The 16,585-nt window shown below is 48.6% G+C and overlaps 21 non-coding genes across 21 annotated transcripts; all 21 read left to right on the forward strand.

The window, feature by feature from the left end:
• The first annotated feature begins 19 nt into the window (after positions 1–19).
• On the forward strand, positions 20–92 carry Trnar-ucg (transfer RNA arginine (anticodon UCG)). Its single transcript has one exon. It is a non-coding gene; the product is annotated as a tRNA-Arg (tRNA).
• Positions 93–532: 440 nt separating this feature from the next.
• Positions 533–605, forward strand: Trnak-cuu (transfer RNA lysine (anticodon CUU)). Its single transcript has one exon. It is a non-coding gene; the product is annotated as a tRNA-Lys (tRNA).
• A 321-nt stretch (positions 606–926) lies between these two features.
• Trnat-agu (transfer RNA threonine (anticodon AGU)) lies at positions 927–998 on the forward strand. Its single transcript has one exon. It is a non-coding gene; the product is annotated as a tRNA-Thr (tRNA).
• Positions 999–1,549: 551 nt separating this feature from the next.
• Positions 1,550–1,622, forward strand: Trnar-ucg (transfer RNA arginine (anticodon UCG)). The gene has a single exon. It is a non-coding gene; the product is annotated as a tRNA-Arg (tRNA).
• Positions 1,623–2,061: 439 nt separating this feature from the next.
• Positions 2,062–2,134, forward strand: Trnak-cuu (transfer RNA lysine (anticodon CUU)). The gene has a single exon. It is a non-coding gene; the product is annotated as a tRNA-Lys (tRNA).
• A 321-nt stretch (positions 2,135–2,455) lies between these two features.
• Trnat-agu (transfer RNA threonine (anticodon AGU)) lies at positions 2,456–2,527 on the forward strand. The gene has a single exon. It is a non-coding gene; the product is annotated as a tRNA-Thr (tRNA).
• A 563-nt stretch (positions 2,528–3,090) lies between these two features.
• On the forward strand, positions 3,091–3,163 carry Trnar-ucg (transfer RNA arginine (anticodon UCG)). The gene has a single exon. It is a non-coding gene; the product is annotated as a tRNA-Arg (tRNA).
• A 440-nt stretch (positions 3,164–3,603) lies between these two features.
• On the forward strand, positions 3,604–3,676 carry Trnak-cuu (transfer RNA lysine (anticodon CUU)). Its single transcript has one exon. It is a non-coding gene; the product is annotated as a tRNA-Lys (tRNA).
• Positions 3,677–3,997: 321 nt separating this feature from the next.
• On the forward strand, positions 3,998–4,069 carry Trnat-agu (transfer RNA threonine (anticodon AGU)). The gene has a single exon. It is a non-coding gene; the product is annotated as a tRNA-Thr (tRNA).
• A 6,508-nt stretch (positions 4,070–10,577) lies between these two features.
• Positions 10,578–10,650, forward strand: Trnak-cuu (transfer RNA lysine (anticodon CUU)). Its single transcript has one exon. It is a non-coding gene; the product is annotated as a tRNA-Lys (tRNA).
• A 315-nt stretch (positions 10,651–10,965) lies between these two features.
• On the forward strand, positions 10,966–11,037 carry Trnat-agu (transfer RNA threonine (anticodon AGU)). The gene has a single exon. It is a non-coding gene; the product is annotated as a tRNA-Thr (tRNA).
• A 560-nt stretch (positions 11,038–11,597) lies between these two features.
• Trnar-ucg (transfer RNA arginine (anticodon UCG)) lies at positions 11,598–11,670 on the forward strand. The gene has a single exon. It is a non-coding gene; the product is annotated as a tRNA-Arg (tRNA).
• A 440-nt stretch (positions 11,671–12,110) lies between these two features.
• Positions 12,111–12,183, forward strand: Trnak-cuu (transfer RNA lysine (anticodon CUU)). The gene has a single exon. It is a non-coding gene; the product is annotated as a tRNA-Lys (tRNA).
• A 321-nt stretch (positions 12,184–12,504) lies between these two features.
• Trnat-agu (transfer RNA threonine (anticodon AGU)) lies at positions 12,505–12,576 on the forward strand. Its single transcript has one exon. It is a non-coding gene; the product is annotated as a tRNA-Thr (tRNA).
• Positions 12,577–13,130: 554 nt separating this feature from the next.
• On the forward strand, positions 13,131–13,203 carry Trnar-ucg (transfer RNA arginine (anticodon UCG)). The gene has a single exon. It is a non-coding gene; the product is annotated as a tRNA-Arg (tRNA).
• Positions 13,204–13,643: 440 nt separating this feature from the next.
• On the forward strand, positions 13,644–13,716 carry Trnak-cuu (transfer RNA lysine (anticodon CUU)). The gene has a single exon. It is a non-coding gene; the product is annotated as a tRNA-Lys (tRNA).
• Positions 13,717–14,037: 321 nt separating this feature from the next.
• Trnat-agu (transfer RNA threonine (anticodon AGU)) lies at positions 14,038–14,109 on the forward strand. Its single transcript has one exon. It is a non-coding gene; the product is annotated as a tRNA-Thr (tRNA).
• Positions 14,110–14,663: 554 nt separating this feature from the next.
• Trnar-ucg (transfer RNA arginine (anticodon UCG)) lies at positions 14,664–14,736 on the forward strand. Its single transcript has one exon. It is a non-coding gene; the product is annotated as a tRNA-Arg (tRNA).
• Positions 14,737–15,176: 440 nt separating this feature from the next.
• On the forward strand, positions 15,177–15,249 carry Trnak-cuu (transfer RNA lysine (anticodon CUU)). The gene has a single exon. It is a non-coding gene; the product is annotated as a tRNA-Lys (tRNA).
• A 321-nt stretch (positions 15,250–15,570) lies between these two features.
• On the forward strand, positions 15,571–15,642 carry Trnat-agu (transfer RNA threonine (anticodon AGU)). The gene has a single exon. It is a non-coding gene; the product is annotated as a tRNA-Thr (tRNA).
• Positions 15,643–16,196: 554 nt separating this feature from the next.
• Positions 16,197–16,269, forward strand: Trnar-ucg (transfer RNA arginine (anticodon UCG)). Its single transcript has one exon. It is a non-coding gene; the product is annotated as a tRNA-Arg (tRNA).
• Positions 16,270–16,585: the final 316 nt, after the last annotated feature.

Here is a 16,585-nt window from a genome sequence, read left to right on the forward strand (position 1 = left end):
AGAAGTATACTGCACCAGTGACCGTGTGGCCTAATGGATAAGGCGTCGGACTTCGGATCCGAAGATTGCAGGTTCGAATCCTGTCACGGTCGAGTTTTTCCTGTTCTGCAAAAGATGCATGCTGTTTTACTGTGTTGTTTGAGTACTCTAAAACTAGTTGGAAGTTGCTGCTGTCCGCTTCCTGGCTGCAAAACCGGCGTCTACCAGAAGCACAAGCAAGACAAGGGTGATCTGTAGCGAAGTTTTCGGCACAGTGCCGTTCAGGAGAGTTTTTGTTGGAACTACTGCATCTGATTCAGGAGCCAAGGGCTACGCCACAGGCCTCTGCGCACTGTCGAGCATGTGTGTTGAATAATGGTGCTGATAGCCACGTATCATTTCAAGCAGATTTGATGCCTTTCGGAGACAATTTTTCATTGAATAGGATTGTAGCTGATTTGTGGCAGCAGGAAATAAGTTGTAGTCAAAAGAATCTTCAATAGATGGTCGCAGGTCAAATCAGTATCGTATGGCTCGTAAAGCGTTGCGTGCAGCCCGGCTAGCTCAGTCGGTAGAGCATGAGACTCTTAATCTCAGGGTCGTGGGTTTGAGCCCCACGCTGGGCGGCGCAAAATTTTGTGTCTACGCGGATCCAACATGCGCCTCTCTCTTGAGCCTTGCGTAATGAACGTAACGGGTTACGACGATGCCTAGCTTCGTATGAATATCAGAGGAACGGTATTTGAAGCTGAAAGTGACTCTGAAATGAAATAAATGTGTTGTTTTGGAATTTTAGTTGTACATCGATATAGTGTGAGATGTGTAGGAAAGCAGCAGCTGTGCTAACTAAATGCAAATAATGGTCGCTCATGCGGTGCGTTTCGAGCTGAAGGGCTCCGATTCACTACTCTGTAAGAACAAAGTACCCGAAAAGGGCGCTAGGAGGCGCCTCCTTAGCTCAGTGGCAGAGCGCTGGTCTAGTAAACCAGAGGTCGTGAGTTCGATCCTCACAGGAGGCAAATGAATTTTGTAACAGCCCCTCCCACCGTGGCCCTTTCGAAAAAAGCGGTCAAGGATAAAAAAAATTATGAATGGGTGCGGTATTTAAGAAATGCTCTCGCAAATGAATAGTGTGAATGGTGCTATTAAAGTGGGCACCAGAATCTGCAGCTTATGGCAGTCTCCGGAGAATGCCGACGTGAAATACTTAGTTCTTGTGATGTATTTTCTACCCCTGATAGAGACCCTCGCGATTGTCGTCATCGTCGGCGCCGCCGCCGCCGCCGCCGCTTTGGTAATAGCGACAACTCGCCATTGTATCACATAGGGTGAGGTACCTTCTGCAAGCGACTGAGATGGCACTAAGCGATTGAAGCTGATTTGCCACCTCTTGTTTGATCAGCGTCATAAGGGCTTGAATGTAACTTGCGATGGGACACAGCAAGAAGTAGCGTCGTACTTTTAGTACTGAAATTTGAGATGGAGAACTGCGTCAAAGATGGGAAATTCATTCTGCCAAGTGTACAAATGGCGAAAATGAAGTGTGTGTGGAGAAGTATACTGCACCAGTGACCGTGTGGCCTAATGGATAAGGCGTCGGACTTCGGATCCGAAGATTGCAGGTTCGAATCCTGTCACGGTCGAGTTTTTCCTGTTCTGCAAAAGATGCATGCTGTTTTACTGTGTTGTTTGAGTACTCTAAAACTAGTTGAATTTGCTGCTGTCCGCTTCCTGGCTGCAAAACCGGCGTCTACCAGAAGCACAAGCAAGACAAGGGTGATCTGTAGCGAAGTTTTCGGCACAGTGCCGTTCAGGAGAGTTTTTGTTGGAACTACTGCATCTGATTCAGGAGCCAAGGGCTACGCCACAGGCCTCTGCGCACTGTCGAGCATGTGTGTTGAATAATGGTGCTGATAGCCACGTATCATTTCAAGCAGATTTGATGCCTTTCGGAGACAATTTTTCATTGAATAGGATTGTAGCTGATTTGTGGCAGCAGGAAATAAGTTGTAGTCAAAAGAATCTTCAATAGATGGTCGCAGGTCAAATCAGTATTGTATGGCTCGTAACGCGTTGCGTGCAGCCCGGCTAGCTCAGTCGGTAGAGCATGAGACTCTTAATCTCAGGGTCGTGGGTTTGAGCCCCACGCTGGGCGGCGCAAAATTTTGTGTCTACGCGGATCCAACATGCGCCCCTCTCGTGAGCCTTGCGTAATGAACGTAACGGGTTACGACGATGCCTAGCTTCGTATGAATATCAGAGGAACGGTATTTGAAGCTGAAAGTGACTCTGAAATGAAATAAATGTGTTGTTTTGGAATTTTAGTTGTACATCGATATAGTGTGAGATGTGTAGGAAAGCAGCAGCTGTGCTAACTAAATGCAAATAATGGTCGCTCATGCGGTGCGTTTCGAGCTGAAGGGCTCCGATTCACTATTCTGTAAGAACAAAGTACCCGAAAAGGGCGCTAGGAGGCGCCTCCTTAGCTCAGTGGCAGAGCGCTGGTCTAGTAAACCAGAGGTCGTGAGTTCGAACCTCACAGGAGGCAAATGAATTTTGTAACAGCCCCTCCCACCGTGGCCCTTTCGAAAAAAGCGGTCAAGGATAAAAAAAATTATGAATGGGTGCGGTATTTAAGAAATGCTCTCGCAAATGAATAGTGTGAATGGTGCTATTAAAGTGGGCACCAGAATCTGCTGCTTTTGGCAGTCTCCGGAGAATGCCGACGTGAAATACTTAGTTCTTGTGATGTATTTTCTACCCCTGATAAAGACCCTCGCGATTGTCGTCGTCGTCGTCGTCATCGTCGGCGCCGCCGCCGCCGACGCCGCTTTGGTAATAGCGACAACTCGCCATTGTATCACATAGGGTGAGGTACCTTCTGCTAGCGACTGAGATGGCACTAAGCGATTGAAGCTGATTTGCCACCTCTTGTTTGATCAGCGTCATAAGGGCTTGAATGTAACTTGCGATGGGACACAGCAAGAAGTAGCGTCGTACTTTTAGTACTGAAATTTGAGATGGAGAACTGCGTCAAAGATGGGAAATTCATTCTGCCAAGTGTACAAATGGCGAAAATGAAGTGTGTGTGGAGAAGTATACTGCACCAGTGACCGTGTGGCCTAATGGATAAGGCGTCGGACTTCGCATCCGAAGATTGCAGGTTCGAATCCTGTCACGGTCGAGTTTTTCCTGTTCTGCAAAAGATGCATGCTGTTTTACTGTGTTGTTTGAGTACTCTAAAACTAGTTGGAAGTTGCTGCTGTCCGCTTCCTGGCTGCAAAACCGGCGTCTACCAGAAGCACAAGCAAGACAAGGGTGATCTGTAGCGAAGTTTTCGGCACAGTGCCGTTCAGGAGAGTTTTTGTTGGAACTACTGCATCTGATTCAGGAGCCAAGGGCTACGCCACAGGCCTCTGCGCACTGTCGAGCATGTGTGTTGAATAATGGTGCTGATAGCCACGTATCATTTCAAGCAGATTTGATGCCTTTCGGAGACAATTTTTCATTGAATAGGATTGTAGCTGATTTGTGGCAGCAGGAAATAAGTTGTAGTCAAAAGAATCTTCAATAGATGGTCGCAGGTCAAATCAGTATCGTATGGCTCGTAAAGCGTTGCGTGCAGCCCGGCTAGCTCAGTCGGTAGAGCATGAGACTCTTAATCTCAGGGTCGTGGGTTTGAGCCCCACGCTGGGCGGCGCAAAATTTTGTGTCTACGCGGATCCAACATGCGCCTCTCTCTTGAGCCTTGCGTAATGAACGTAACGGGTTACGACGATGCCTAGCTTCGTATGAATATCAGAGGAACGGTATTTGAAGCTGAAAGTGACTCTGAAATGAAATAAATGTGTTGTTTTGGAATTTTAGTTGTACATCGATATAGTGTGAGATGTGTAGGAAAGCAGCAGCTGTGCTAACTAAATGCAAATAATGGTCGCTCATGCGGTGCGTTTCGAGCTGAAGGGCTCCGATTCACTACTCTGTAAGAACAAAGTACCCGAAAAGGGCGCTAGGAGGCGCCTCCTTAGCTCAGTGGCAGAGCGCTGGTCTAGTAAACCAGAGGTCGTGAGTTCGATCCTCACAGGAGGCAAATGAATTTTGTAACAGCCCCTCCCACCGTGGCCCTTTCGAAAAAAGCGGTCAAGGATAAAAAAAATTATGAATGGGTGCGGTATTTAAGAAATGCTCTCGCAAATGAATAGTGTGAATGGTGCTATTAAAGTGGGCACCAGAATCTGCAGCTTTTGGCAGTCTCCGGAGAATGCCGACGTGAAATACTTAGTTCTTGTGATGTATTTTCTACCCCTGATAGAGACCCTCGCGATTGTCGTCGTCGTCGTCGTCGTCGGCGCCGCCGCCGCCGCTTTGGTAATAGCGACAACTCGCCATTGTATCACATAGGGTGAGGTACCTTCTGCAAGCGACTGAGATGGCACTAAGCGATTGAAGCTGATTTGCCACCTCTTGTTTGATCAGCGTCATAAGGGCTTGAATGTAACTTGCGATGGGACACAGCAAGAAGTAGCGCCGTACTTTTAGTACTGAAATTTGAGATGGAGAACTGCGTCAAAGATGGGAAATTCATTCTGCCAAGTGTACAAATGGCGAAAATGAAGTGTGTGTGGAGAAGTATACTGCACCAGTGACCGTGTGGCCTAATGGCAGTCTGCCTTCGGCGGTGCTACGGCACGGACGTCTGTTTACGTCCCTGCCGGCGAAGTTCGCGCTCGCGCGGTTGTTTATCTCGTCGGCGTACTAGTGCGTTTAGACGACTCGATATAGAATGGCACATGCATACCGAAAGTCGACTCTCAAGATTAGTTTTTTCGAATGAATATGCGAGACCGAAAGCCTACGAAATAGAAAGGTTCCTACGAGACGAAGTTAAACTTGACTACAACGAACTTATCGGAATCCACCTCTCCATAGTGAGCGGTGTTGTTTACGTCAAGCTGATTAACGACGCAGTATGTGACAGAATCATCCGAGATACTAAACATGGACTCAAATTTTGTCACTCTGATGGACATGTTGGAGAAGTAACTATTGATCATGCAGGACTGGGCTTACGGAACATACGTATTTTCGACCTTCCCTTCGAGGTTCCGTCTGACTTGGTCGTTGACGCCTTACGCCCATATGGAAGAGTGCTTAGCCACGTTGAGGAAAAATGGTCCAACTTCACGACTTACCCCGTTCTCAACGGAGTGCGTCAAATCAGAATAGAACTGACACGACATGTACCCTCGTACTTGTTCATCGGCGGATGCAGAGCTATAGTCATCTACGATGGACAACCCAAAACATGCTCAGGCTGTGGGAAAGAGGGCCACGTCCGTTCCGAATGTATGCAGCGGAGGATAGTGCAAGTTCCAAACGGCGAACCCGTACCTCCGTCCACGTTGACGCCGCTGCCACTAACGTATGCGGACGCATTTCGAACGGATCCCATCCCGAAGAATGACCAGCTACAGAATCCTGACAGTTTACGGCAACCGACTGCGGCAGAGACCGCCTCCAGTGACGAAACGACGCACACCTCTGCCGCTCCGGCGCCGACGACGCATTTAACCGAGCGGAAAGGATCGGTAGGAGAAATGGAAATTGATCCTGCTGTTGTGCCGACAGCTGCTTTCGTCCCTGAGCACCGGGAGTCACTTCCGCACTCGGATACGGAGGCGCACACGCGCAAACAACGATCACCGAAGCGCCACAAGAAACGACGGCTCGCGCCGTCGGATACCTGCTTACTGCAGTCCACGTCAGACGGACTTGGGTGTAACGTCGATACAGTGCATGCGGATGCGTACCGGGAGGATCTACCTCCCACACAGCAGTACGACGCGAATCATGCTACGCAGGGGTTGAATACAGACACACCGGACGGAAAGCCGACGGACGGAGTTCCTCCACCCACCGCAGCAACGCCACCGCCTTCGGTCAGCCCGGCCGGAGAGACACGACGGGAGCTGGACCTCCAGCACAGGAACTGGGCCGACGAATCAGATACTGACCCCCACACCGACGACGCACCCGCAATGGCGAGTGCTGCGTCCACCGGATGTTAACCGCGCAGAAGAGGCAGACTGCCGCACAGACAGCATGTCACCGGGCAGCAGCACACAAATTAACATAAGCGTTCATGTGCGCTTTACGCACTGCGGAACAGCGGCAGGCATATCGAACAGCCTCTATTAATATTAATACGATCAGAACGCCTGTCAAATTGCAATTATTACGAGACATGTTGCATGCGTCAGACGTCGACATCGTTCTGCTGCAGGAAGTATGTGTTGAGAGCTTCCCCGACCTCTATGAGTATGATACGTACATTACACCTACTACCGACGGCGGCAGCGGAACAGCGATACTTCTACGTAGCGGCATAGTAGCCGAGGACGTGGTGTACCTGCCGTCAGCGCGAGGACTGGCGCTCACAGTGCTGGGAGTACGCGTCGTTAACATTTACGCACCGTCGGGGTCAGACAGACGGCGCGACCGATCCCGATTTTACGCAGAGGAGATTGCAACACTATTCTTAGGTCGGTATGAACATGTCTTATTTGGAGGCGACTTCAACTGCGTGCTCGCACCAAAAGATCAACACCCCCGTTATACTTCATGCCCGGAGCTGCGGCAACTCATACTGGACATGAATCTCATTGATACATGGGAGCAGATACATGGCGACAGACGTGGATACACCTACGTCACGAGTCACTCTGCAAGTCGTCTCGATCGCATTTACGTAACACGTCGTCTCGAACCTGCGATCCTCGATGCGGAATTGTGGCCTGTCGCCTTTTCAGATCACGTAGCATATATATGTACGGTCTCCCTGAGTCGTCAACAGGTGTGGAGGAGTCGCAGTGTTTGGAAACTGAATACAGCACACCTTAGGGAACCTGAGTGCAGACGCTTAGTCGAAGACACTTGGCATGTGTGTGAACGACGCCTCCCGACATATCCGACGACGTTGCAGTGGTGGCTGGAATGCGTTAAGCCTGCATTGCGCCGAGCGTTAATTGCATACGGAAGAGAGCAGATGATGTGGAGGCGGTACACGACGGAATTTTATTTCACGATGCTCCGCGAACTATCTGTACAAGCACCTTCACAGGAGCGTCGTGCCGGTATAAAACGAGCACAGGCCCAAATAATTTCCATAACGCGCCGCCGACTGGAGGGTGTCGCAATCCGTGCAAGGGCCTTTGAACGAGTCCGTGGAGAATCCCCGTCGATGTATCACGTTATTACAGAAAAACAACGTAGCCGCAGAACCTTAATACAGACGGTCGTACTGCCAGATGGTCGCCGCATGACAACGCAAAAAGACATTGCCAACGCTTTCGTGGAACATTACGGTCATCTCTATGAAGAAGCGGAACACGATCAGGCAGCCTTTCATGAGGTCCGACGAACGCTCTCCGCGTGTCTCGACGAGTCGGCCAACCTGGAGTTAACAGGTGAAATCACAGTTGACGACGTAATGGAAGCGATTGATAAGGGAGCGTCGCACAAATCGCCGGGGCCCGACGGGTTTCCGTTGGAGTTCTATCGTACATTTAAAGATCTCATGATTCCACGATGGACTGCCATGTACGGCGAATTGATGTCTCCCAACGTGCCTCTTCCACCCTCCTTCGTGGAAGGAATGATCATCCCCATCCACAAACCATCTGGCGGCACAGGGATACAGGCCTACCGGCCACTGACCCTTCTTAATTGCGACTACAAGATCTACGCCAGGATACTTGCAGCACGCTTTAAACGCGTAATACGACAAGTGATTTCACTCGACCAAACCCAGCTAGGAGGAGCTAGCAATATACAAACGGCACTCAGCGACTACCGCGATGTTATCGCACTGGCATCAACATGTCGTCTCCGGGGTGTATTGGTATCGATAGACTTCGATCGCGCATTTGACAGGCTGAGTCATGCTTATCTCACGGACGTGATGATGAAAATGAAGTTTCCGGAAAGTTTTGTCACCGTCGTCATGCGACTACTCCACGGAGCCGCATCCAAAGTGCTCATCAATGGACGCTTGGTGGGGCCCATCACCATCTCACGATCGGTCAGACAAGGGTGCCCGCTGTCAACGATATTGTATGCCATCGCTGTCAAGCCGCTGCTTTGCGGGCTCCGGAATCGACTCCAAGGAATGACGATAAGGCACACCAAGTTTGTATGCCGAACATACGCAGATGACCTAGTGTTATTAGCAAGGTCAGGCGACGAGGCAGGAGCGGCCTTGCATTGGATTAATTTGTATTGTATGGCTACGGGAAGTCGCCTGAACATGGCAAAGTCGGGAGCGATGAACATCGGGAGAGGACTCCCAACAGGAAGTGTAGCACCATTACAGCCGATCAACAAGATGAAATGCCTAGGAATTATCTTCACTACCGACGTTCGACGCACAGCGGCACTGAGTTACAGAAATCTTCTGCAAACAATTCGTGCGAGTGTCCGAAGTCACAGGTTAAGGGCACTGGATATGATACAACGGGTCACCTTTGCCAACACTTATCTAGCCTCTCGCATCCCCCACCTGGCACAAGTTCTTCCTATGCCGGTGGTGTTGGCCCGCCGAATACTGGCGGCACTCGGATATTTTGTGAGCACAGGTCTGCTTTTTAAGGTAGGGCACGAAACCCTCACCCTACCTCGTAGTCGTGGAGGTCTTGGACTAGTCCACGTACGCGACCGAGCAGTGGCTATTTATGTAACCACAATGATAAAGATGTGGACACGACACCAGACAAGTCTGACGGGCAGCTTGATAGACGAACTCGCTCCACCTTCTCTTTCGGCTCCGGTAACGGTGGCTCACATCTCACCATCGCTTGCCCATATGCGAACCTTCTTTGTGGAACACAGTTATGTACATATGGAACTACCGACTACCAGGACGGCAACGGCACGTGATATATATCACATCTTCACTCGACGACGGCCGAATAATCCCGTAGAGCGCCGCCAAGCAACAGTTACGTGGTCAGTGGTATGGCGTACAGTGCACCACCCACACCTCGATACGGGAACGCGCGCATTGTGGTATCAGGTGGTAAATGGGAAATACGTGACTCGTTCCAGGTTGCATACAATTCATATGGCGGACGAGCCACTGTATCCGCAGTGCAATGTTATAGACACTGAGGAGCATCGCCTGATATGCGGTCCTTCGGCGGACGTCTGGTGTTTGGTCAAAAAAATGATCGCCTTCCTCCTTCGGGTGGGGCCGCAAACAATAGAACCACGCACACTACTTCTCCCAGATAGGACATATTATCCCCGAACGAAGACAAACGCAGTGACTTGGATTCGAGGTTTTACTGTGCGTTATCTTTTCCGAGACGGCAGTAAGAATGTGCTTGACTTTTGGGCCTTACTACAGGAACATCACTCACAGCTTATGAGACATCCGAGATATCGAACATATTACGCAAATTTTTTAGGGAGTGCCTTGCTTGATCCCCCACCCAGTTGGGGTGTCCCGGGTAGGAGAATGTAATTATTGTCTATAAGTATCAGAACAAGAAAGGACCAGGACAGTGGAGAGGACCCACAAACACACGTGAAGACGTACCCGACACCAACGCGAGGTGTGACGGGATTAGCGAGGTACGCGCCTAAAAGAGGAACGCAGACCGTTATTGTTTGTACTGCCAGAAGCAGGATATTTTATTTATTTTTTTCACTATTATGTTAAAAAAAAATCCACTTATTTACGTTTCCCAGAAACATTTTCTTTTATAGCCTTCGTCTTACATATTTAAAAAAAATGCTAGAAGCAGTTTATGTTTGTTATTGTACAAAAAAAAAAAAAAAAAAAAAAGTGGTCAGCGTGATGGATTGCCGTTCTACGGGCCCGGGTTCGGTTCCCGGCTGGGTCGAAGATTTAAAAAAAAAAAAAAAAAAAAAAAAAAAAAAAAAAAAAAAAAAAAAAAAGTTTGTGTGAGCAGCTGCGGAGCGAGAGGTCCTTGGTTCGGGTCTTCCCTCGAGGGAAAAGTTTAATTTTTTATTTTCAGTTTATGTGACAAAATATTATCTTTTCATCAGTTTTTTGGGAGTGATTATAATAAAAAAAAAAATGGATAAGGCGTCGGACTTCGGATCCGAAGATTGCAGGTTCGAATCCTGTCACGGTCGAGTTTTTCCTGTTCTGCAAAAGATGCATGCTGTTTTACTGTGTTGTTTGAGTACTCTAAAACTAGTTGGAAGTTGCTGCTGTCCGCTTCCTGGCTGCAAAACCGGCGTCTACCAGAAGCACAAGCAAGACAAGGGTGATCTGTAGCGAAGTTTTCGGCACAGTGCCGTTCAGGAGAGTTTTTGTTGGAACTACTGCATCTGATTCAGGAGCCAAGGGCTACGCCACAGGCCTCTGCGCACTGTCGAGCATGTGTGTTGAATAATGGTGCTGATAGCCACGTATCATTTCAAGCAGATTTGATGCCTTTCGGAGACAATTTTTCATTGAATAGGATTGTAGCTGATTTGTGGCAGCAGGAAATAAGTTGTAGTCAAAAGAATCTTCAATAGATGGTCGCAGGTCAAATCAGTATTGTATGGCTCGTAACGCGTTGCGTGCAGCCCGGCTAGCTCAGTCGGTAGAGCATGAGACTCTTAGTCTCAGGGTCGTGGGTTCGAGCCCCACGCTGGGCGGCGCAAAATTTTGTGTCTATGCGGATCCAACATGCGCCCCTCTCGTGAGCCTTGCGTAATGAACGTAACGGGTTACGACGATGCCTAGCTTCGTATGAATATCAGAGGAACGGTATTTGAAGCTGACTCTGAAATGAAATAAATGTGTTGTTTTGGAATTTTAGTTGTACATCGATATAGTGTGAGATGTGTAGGAAAGCAGCAGCTGTGCTAACTAAATGCAAATAATGGTCGCTCATGCGGTGCGTTTCGAGCTGAAGGGCTCCGATTCACTACTCTGTAAGAACAAAGTACCCGAAAAGGGCGCTAGGAGGCGCCTCCTTAGCTCAGTGGCAGAGCGCTGGTCTAGTAAACCAGAGGTCGTGAGTTCGATCCTCACAGGAGGCAAATGAATTTTGTAACAGCCCCTCCCACCGTGGCCCTTTCGAAAAAAGCGGTCAAGGATAAAAAAAATTATGAATGGGTGCGGTATTTAAGAAATGCTCTCGCAAATGAATAGTGTGAATGGTGCTATTAAAGTGGGCACCAGAATCTGCAGCTTTTGGCAGTCTCCGGAGAATGCCGACGTGAAATACTTAGTTCTTGTGATGTACTTTCTACCCCTGATAAAGACCCTCGCGATTGTCGTCGTCGTCGTCGTCGTCGTCGTCGGCGCCGCCGCCGCCGCTTTGGTAATAGCGACAACTCGCCATTGTATCACATAGGGTGAGGTACCTTCTGCAAGCGACTGAGATGGCACTAAGCGACTGAAGCTGATTTGCCACCTCTTGTTTGATCAGCTTCATAAGGGCTTGAATGTAACTTGCGATGGGACACAGCAAGAAGTAGCGTCGTACTTTTAGTACTGAAATTTGAGATGGAGAACTGCGTCAAAGATGGGAAATTCATTCTGCCAAGTGTACAAATGGCGAAAATGAAGTGTGTGTGGAGAAGTATACTGCACCAGTGACCGTGTGGCCTAATGGATAAGGCGTCGGACTTCGGATCCGAAGATTGCAGGTTCGAATCCTGTCACGGTCGAGTTTTTCCTGTTCTGCAAAAGATGCATGCTGTTTTACTGTGTTGTTTGAGTACTCTAAAACTAGTTGGAAGTTGCTGCTGTCCGCTTCCTGGCTGCAAAACCGGCGTCTACCAGAAGCACAAGCAAGACAAGGGTGATCTGTAGCGAAGTTTTCGGCACAGTGCCGTTCAGGAGAGTTTTTGTTGGAACTACTGCATCTGATTCAGGAGCCAAGGGCTACGCCACAGGCGTCTGCGCACTGTCGAGCATGTGTGTTGAATAATGGTGCTGATAGCCACGTATCATTTCAAGCAGATTTGATGCCTTTCGGAGACAATTTTTCATTGAATAGGATTGTAGCTGATTTGTGGCAGCAGGAAATAAGTTGTAGTCAAAAGAATCTTCAATAGATGGTCGCAGGTCAAATCAGTATTGTATGGCTCGTAACGCGTTGCGTGCAGCCCGGCTAGCTCAGTCGGTAGAGCATGAGACTCTTAATCTCAGGGTCGTGGGTTTGAGCCCCACGCTGGGCGGCGCAAAATTTTGTGTCTACGCGGATCCAACATGCGCGCCTCTCGTGAGCCTTGCGTAATGAACGTAACGGGTTACGACGATGCCTAGCTTCGTATGAATATCAGAGGAACGGTATTTGAAGCTGAAAGTGACTCTGAAATGAAATAAATGTGTTGTTTTGGAATTTTAGTTGTACATCGATATAGTGTGAGATGTGTAGGAAAGCAGCAGCTGTGCTAACTAAATGCAAATAATGGTCGCTCATGCGGTGCGTTTCGAGCTGAAGGGCTCCGATTCACTACTCTGTAAGAACAAAGTACCCGAAAAGGGCGCTAGGAGGCGCCTCCTTAGCTCAGTGGCAGAGCGCTGGTCTAGTAAACCAGAGGTCGTGAGTTCGATCCTCACAGGAGGCAAATGAATTTTGTAACAGCCCCTCCCACCGTGGCCCTTTCGAAAAAAGCGGTCAAGGATAAAAAAAATTATGAATGGGTGCGGTATTTAAGAAATGCTCTCGCAAATGAATAGTGTGAATGGTGCTATTAAAGTGGGCACCAGAATCTGCAGCTTTTGGCAGTCTCCGGAGAATGCCGACGTGAAATACTTAGTTCTTGTGATGTATTTTCTACCCCTGATAAAGACCCTCGCGATTGTCGTCGTCGTCGTCGTCGTCGGCGCCGCCGCCGCCGCTTTGGTAATAGCGACAACTCGCCATTGTATCACATAGGGTGAGGTACCTTCTGCAAGCGACTGAGATGGCACTAAGCGATTGAAGCTGATTTGCCACCTCTTGTTTGATCAGCTTCATAAGGGCTTGAATGTAACTTGCGATGGGACACAGCAAGAAGTAGCGTCGTACTTTTAGTACTGAAATTTGAGATGGAGAACTGCGTCAAAGATGGGAAATTCATTCTGCCAAGTGTACAAATGGCGAAAATGAAGTGTGTGTGGAGAAGTATACTGCACCAGTGACCGTGTGGCCTAATGGATAAGGCGTCGGACTTCGGATCCGAAGATTGCAGGTTCGAATCCTGTCACGGTCGAGTTTTTCCTGTTCTGCAAAAGATGCATGCTGTTTTACTGTGTTGTTTGAGTACTCTAAAACTAGTTGGAAGTTGCTGCTGTCCGCTTCCTGGCTGCAAAACCGGCGTCTACCAGAAGCACAAGCAAGACAAGGGTGATCTGTAGCGAAGTTTTCGGCACAGTGCCGTTCAGGAGAGTTTTTGTTGGAACTACTGCATCTGATTCAGGAGCCAAGGGCTACGCCACAGGCGTCTGCGCACTGTCGAGCATGTGTGTTGAATAATGGTGCTGATAGCCACGTATCATTTCAAGCAGATTTGATGCCTTTCGGAGACAATTTTTCATTGAATAGGATTGTAGCTGATTTGTGGCAGCAGGAAATAAGTTGTAGTCAAAAGAATCTTCAATAGATGGTCGCAGGTCAAATCAGTATTGTATGGCTCGTAACGCGTTGCGTGCAGCCCGGCTAGCTCAGTCGGTAGAGCATGAGACTCTTAATCTCAGGGTCGTGGGTTTGAGCCCCACGCTGGGCGGCGCAAAATTTTGTGTCTACGCGGATCCAACATGCGCGCCTCTCGTGAGCCTTGCGTAATGAACGTAACGGGTTACGACGATGCCTAGCTTCGTATGAATATCAGAGGAACGGTATTTGAAGCTGAAAGTGACTCTGAAATGAAATAAATGTGTTGTTTTGGAATTTTAGTTGTACATCGATATAGTGTGAGATGTGTAGGAAAGCAGCAGCTGTGCTAACTAAATGCAAATAATGGTCGCTCATGCGGTGCGTTTCGAGCTGAAGGGCTCCGATTCACTACTCTGTAAGAACAAAGTACCCGAAAAGGGCGCTAGGAGGCGCCTCCTTAGCTCAGTGGCAGAGCGCTGGTCTAGTAAACCAGAGGTCGTGAGTTCGATCCTCACAGGAGGCAAATGAATTTTGTAACAGCCCCTCCCACCGTGGCCCTTTCGAAAAAAGCGGTCAAGGATAAAAAAAATTATGAATGGGTGCGGTATTTAAGAAATGCTCTCGCAAATGAATAGTGTGAATGGTGCTATTAAAGTGGGCACCAGAATCTGCAGCTTTTGGCAGTCTCCGGAGAATGCCGACGTGAAATACTTAGTTCTTGTGATGTATTTTCTACCCCTGATAAAGACCCTCGCGATTGTCGTCGTCGTCGTCGTCGTCGGCGCCGCCGCCGCCGCTTTGGTAATAGCGACAACTCGCCATTGTATCACATAGGGTGAGGTACCTTCTGCAAGCGACTGAGATGGCACTAAGCGATTGAAGCTGATTTGCCACCTCTTGTTTGATCAGCGTCATAAGGGCTTGAATGTAACTTGCGATGGGACACAGCAAGAAGTAGCGTCGTACTTTTAGTACTGAATTTTGAGATGGAGAACTGCGTCAAAGATGGGAAATTCATTCTGCCAAGTGTACAAATGGCGAAAATGAAGTGTGTGTGGAGAAGTATACTGCACCAGTGACCGTGTGGCCTAATGGATAAGGCGTCGGACTTCGGATCCGAAGATTGCAGGTTCGAATCCTGTCACGGTCGAGTTTTTCCTGTTCTGCAAAAGATGCATGCTGTTTTACTGTGTTGTTTGAGTACTCTAAAACTAGTTGGAAGTTGCTGCTGTCCGCTTCCTGGCTGCAAAACCGGCGTCTACCAGAAGCACAAGCAAGACAAGGGTGATCTGTAGCGAAGTTTTCGGCACAGTGCCGTTCAGGAGAGTTTTTGTTGGAACTACTGCATCTGATTCAGGAGCCAAGGGCTACGCCACAGGCGTCTGCGCACTGTCGAGCATGTGTGTTGAATAATGGTGCTGATAGCCACGTATCATTTCAAGCAGATTTGATGCCTTTCGGAGACAATTTTTCATTGAATAGGATTGTAGCTGATTTGTGGCAGCAGGAAATAAGTTGTAGTCAAAAGAATCTTCAATAGATGGTCGCAGGTCAAATCAGTATTGTATGGCTCGTAACGCGTTGCGTGCAGCCCGGCTAGCTCAGTCGGTAGAGCATGAGACTCTTAATCTCAGGGTCGTGGGTTTGAGCCCCACGCTGGGCGGCGCAAAATTTTGTGTCTACGCGGATCCAACATGCGCGCCTCTCGTGAGCCTTGCGTAATGAACGTAACGGGTTACGACGATGCCTAGCTTCGTATGAATATCAGAGGAACGGTATTTGAAGCTGAAAGTGACTCTGAAATGAAATAAATGTGTTGTTTTGGAATTTTAGTTGTACATCGATATAGTGTGAGATGTGTAGGAAAGCAGCAGCTGTGCTAACTAAATGCAAATAATGGTCGCTCATGCGGTGCGTTTCGAGCTGAAGGGCTCCGATTCACTACTCTGTAAGAACAAAGTACCCGAAAAGGGCGCTAGGAGGCGCCTCCTTAGCTCAGTGGCAGAGCGCTGGTCTAGTAAACCAGAGGTCGTGAGTTCGATCCTCACAGGAGGCAAATGAATTTTGTAACAGCCCCTCCCACCGTGGCCCTTTCGAAAAAAGCGGTCAAGGATAAAAAAAATTATGAATGGGTGCGGTATTTAAGAAATGCTCTCGCAAATGAATAGTGTGAATGGTGCTATTAAAGTGGGCACCAGAATCTGCAGCTTTTGGCAGTCTCCGGAGAATGCCGACGTGAAATACTTAGTTCTTGTGATGTATTTTCTACCCCTGATAAAGACCCTCGCGATTGTCGTCGTCGTCGTCGTCGTCGGCGCCGCCGCCGCCGCTTTGGTAATAGCGACAACTCGCCATTGTATCACATAGGGTGAGGTACCTTCTGCAAGCGACTGAGATGGCACTAAGCGATTGAAGCTGATTTGCCACCTCTTGTTTGATCAGCTTCATAAGGGCTTGAATGTAACTTGCGATGGGACACAGCAAGAAGTAGCGTCGTACTTTTAGTACTGAAATTTGAGATGGAGAACTGCGTCAAAGATGGGAAATTCATTCTGCCAAGTGTACAAATGGCGAAAATGAAGTGTGTGTGGAGAAGTATACTGCACCAGTGACCGTGTGGCCTAATGGATAAGGCGTCGGACTTCGGATCCGAAGATTGCAGGTTCGAATCCTGTCACGGTCGAGTTTTTCCTGTTCTGCAAAAGATGCATGCTGTTTTACTGTGTTGTTTGAGTACTCTAAAACTAGTTGGAAGTTGCTGCTGTCCGCTTCCTGGCTGCAAAACCGGCGTCTACCAGAAGCACAAGCAAGACAAGGGTGATCTGTAGCGAAGTTTTCGGCACAGTGCCGTTCAGGAGAGTTTTTGTTGGAACTACTGCATCTGATTCAGGAGCCAAGGGCTACGCCACAGGCGTCTGCGCACTGTCGAGCATGTGTGTTGAATAATGGTGCTGATAGCCACGTATCATTTCAAGCAGATTTGATGCCTTTCGGAGACA

Source organism: Schistocerca cancellata, unplaced genomic scaffold, assembly GCF_023864275.1.
Source record: "Schistocerca cancellata isolate TAMUIC-IGC-003103 unplaced genomic scaffold, iqSchCanc2.1 HiC_scaffold_316, whole genome shotgun sequence".
Taxonomy (NCBI): Eukaryota; Metazoa; Arthropoda; class Insecta; order Orthoptera; family Acrididae; genus Schistocerca; species Schistocerca cancellata.